We start from the raw sequence: 3,756 nt of genomic DNA, 5'->3' as shown, positions 1-3,756 counted from the left end.
TTTCAGCTGTCAGTTTCATCTGTGGATAGACAGATATAGTGATTATAGTGTGTGTGTGTGTGTGTATATATATATATATTTATTTTATTTATATTTATTTATATTTATATTTATTCAAGACTTTCAGTTATTTGTATCCTACCAGTGCTAGCACTGGTAGGATACAAATAACTGAAAGTCTTGAATGAATTATAGTGAAGCTGCTGAATGGACGAAAGGGGGGCATTTCATGTGGAGGGGGGGAATAACCTGCTCTGACAATGTAAAATGGGATGATGTATGGTAATTATGCTGTCTCAAATTCATATCAAAACCAACCAAAGGGTTTCAGCACCACATCAGGGAGAGCTATGAAAATGGACCAATACTGCATGCACCATTTTCTATTACCTCCAGCATGACTGTTACTTGCTCTTCATGACACCAGACATCTCTCTGTTTCACCTTCTTGCACCCAGGAATGGTTTACACTAGACAGCATAGCCACAAAGTCAACATTGTCTTTTGTGAAAACAAAAGAGCTTTTTGGTCTTTAAGGTTAGCAGTGTGGTTAAACAGGTAATTTGTTGTCTTTTTACCTAAGCACAGTACTTGACTTGGGCGGGAGGTCACCTGAACTGAGTAAAGGCACCTCAGATTTAATTCTGAGTTGCTGCACCTCATATATCTCGAAGGTATTGAATTCCTGCAACTAAATATAAATGAGTACTGGCACCTATTTCAGGTCAAATCAAGCACTGGCCTAAAGATGCATTTACAGTCTGGTAAAATTCATAGCTAGGAGGGGTGGGAAAGGGATATGGTATATATTGACAATAATACATTTTATTGGGCAGATGCCTTTCAGGACACTCATAATACATTTTAAGGATATCTTACATCAAATCTGGTACTATATATTAAATCTATTTGATTTAGGCCTATAATGAATTAGAATGTTGCTTTATTATTTACAGGGAAAATATAACATTTTAAAAATGCTTTTTTTAATAATATCTGGGTTCTGTCACTTCACATGGTATCATGTGCGGTGAACAGTAGCTATTGCTGTGTAGGTTACTCCACATTAGCTAGCTATACTCACAAAACTAGCAAAAACAAGTGGGCAAACAAATCTCACTTCAATTTTTTTCAGTTCCAGGACATTGAGACAATGATCAGCACGACAATGCTGTTTTTATTCAGCACTTTAAGAAATCATGAAACACTCTTCTCCACTTCAATTCGCACTCTCCCTCCCTGTCCAGTGAAAAAAATGGCCTATTACCAGTGTTTTCATATCGTCTAGTTTGAGACTCAAGTTTTGAAATATAAGCAACTCTACGTTATATTAAGGGGAAGGCCTACATTAAGAAAATATGACCTCTTATTGTAAATGAAAATAGGCAAATGCATGAAACAATATTTCCAGTCAGTGTAAATAGCTCATAGTTTGTAGAAATGTAATTAAATTGGAAATATAAATATGCCCAGTGCTTTTGCACTATAGTTAGGCCCTATAGGCTATTGATAATTTAATTGATATCACACAATACATGGTAGGTGCACTTGATCTCTTGCGCCCAGCAGAGAATTGCACTCTGCTTGCATTACACACATGCACAATACACAAATTATTATAAGTAAAAAAGTAACCATACAGAGACAAAAAGTATCAACACATTTAGTATGTAAAGGTGAGGTAGGTAAAGGAAAAGGTGAGCCTCCACCCCAACATGCTACCCCATTCCCCCAACCCCACCCATCCAGCATGTTTCCCTTCAATAACCCCCTCACCCAGAACATGCTACCCCATTCCCCCAACCCCACCCATCCAGCATGTTTCCCTTCAATAACCCCCTCACCCAGAAACCATGTTTTCAACCCCTTCCCAACCCTTCAATAGCAACTAGGGTTGCTTTTCAGTCCCGCCTCCCCTCCCCAGAAAAACCCTCTCCATACCACCTCTTCCCGGAGGGGCTAGAAGCAAAGAAAGTAAAAGAAGATGACAATGCCAAGAATGTGCAAAGCTGTCATCAAGGAAAAGTGGCTACTTTGAATAATCTTTGCATTTTGACTCATAAAGTGATCTCGGCAAATAAAAGGTTGGTGACCAATGTTCTAGTCTATATAGGCTATGGCCTATTATTATTATTATTATTATAAACTGGGTGATTTGAGCCCTGAATGCTGATTGGCTGACAGCTGTGGTATTTCAGACAGTATACCACGGGTATGACAAAGCATTTATTTTTACTGCTCTAATTATGTTGGTAGCCAGATTATAATAGCAATAAGGCATCCCAGGGCTTCGTGGTATGTGGCCAATATACCACGGCTAAGAGCTGTATCCAGGCGCTCCGTGTTGCGTCCTGCCAAAAACAGCCCTTAGCCGTGGTATATAGGGCATATACCACAACCTCGTACCTTATTGTGTGTATTAGCATACTGTTAGGCAATTCTCTAAATTTCCTTTTAGGGTGTTTTAATATGCAGCATGTAACCTAATACAAAGCTGATCTACTTTGATTGGTCGCCGTGCCAGTGATTAACACTAGAAAAGCCTGGCCTCGTTGGACTCACCTTTCGGGCCAATGATGTGTCTTTTGAAAGTAAACATGCTAGCAGTCTAAATAACAGTGCATTCAGAATGTATTCAGACCCCTTGAATTTTTCCACATTTAGTTTCGTTACAGCCTTTTTCTAAAATGTGTTAAATATTTTTTCCCCTCGTCAATTTACACACAATACTCCATAATGACAAAGCAAAAATAGTTTTTTTGAAATTTTTGCAAACATATAAAATAAAAAACAGAAATATTACATTTACATAAGTATTCCGACCCTTTACTTAGTACTTTGTTGAAGAACCTTGGGCAGCAATTATAGCCTCGAGTCCTCTTGGGTATGATGCTACAAGCTTGGCACACCTGTATTTAGGGAGATTCTCCCATTCCTCTCTGCAGATCCTTTCAAGCTCTGTCAGGTTGGATGGAGAGTGTCGCTATTTTCAGGCCTCTCCAGAGATGTTCAATCGGGTTCAAGTCCGGGCTCTGGCTGGGAAACTCAAGGGCATTCAGAGACTTGTCCCGAAGCCACTCCTGCATTGTCTTGGCTGTATGCTTAGGGTCGTTGTCCTGTTGGAAGGTGAACCTTCACCCCAGTCTGAGGTTCCGAGCGCTCTGGAGCAGGATTTCATCAAGGATCTCTCTGTACTTTTCTTCGTTCATCTTTCCCTTGATCTTGACTCGTCTCCCAGTCCCTGCCACTGAAAACCATCCACCCCAGAATGATGCTGCCCCCACCATGCTTCACCGTAGGGATGCTGCCAGGTTTCCACCAGACGTGACGCTTGGCATTCAGGCCAAAGAGTTCAATCTTGGTTTCATCAGACCAGAAAATCTATTTTTTCATGGTCTGAGAGTCCTTTAGGTGCCTTTTGGCAAACTCCAAGTGGGCTGTCATGTGCCTTTTACTGAGGAGTGGCTTCGGTCTGGCCCCTGTACCATAAAGGCCTGATTGGTGGAGTGCTGCAGAGATGGTTGTCCTTCTGGAAGGTTCTCCCATCTCCATAGAGGAATTCTGGAGCTCTGACAGAGTGACCATCGGGTTCTTGGTCACCTCCCTGACCAAGGCACTTCTCCCTCGATTGCTCAGTTTGGCCGTACGGCCAGCTCTAGGAAGAGTCTTGATGGTTCCAAACTTCTTCCATTTAGGAATGATGGAGGCAAACTGTGTTCTTGGGGACCTTCAATGCTGCAAAATCTTTTTGGTACC

Source organism: Oncorhynchus keta, chromosome 34 (assembly GCF_023373465.1).
Source record: "Oncorhynchus keta strain PuntledgeMale-10-30-2019 chromosome 34, Oket_V2, whole genome shotgun sequence".
In the NCBI taxonomy this organism is placed as follows: Eukaryota; Metazoa; Chordata; class Actinopteri; order Salmoniformes; family Salmonidae; genus Oncorhynchus; species Oncorhynchus keta.
This window is presented reverse-complemented; position numbering follows the sequence as displayed.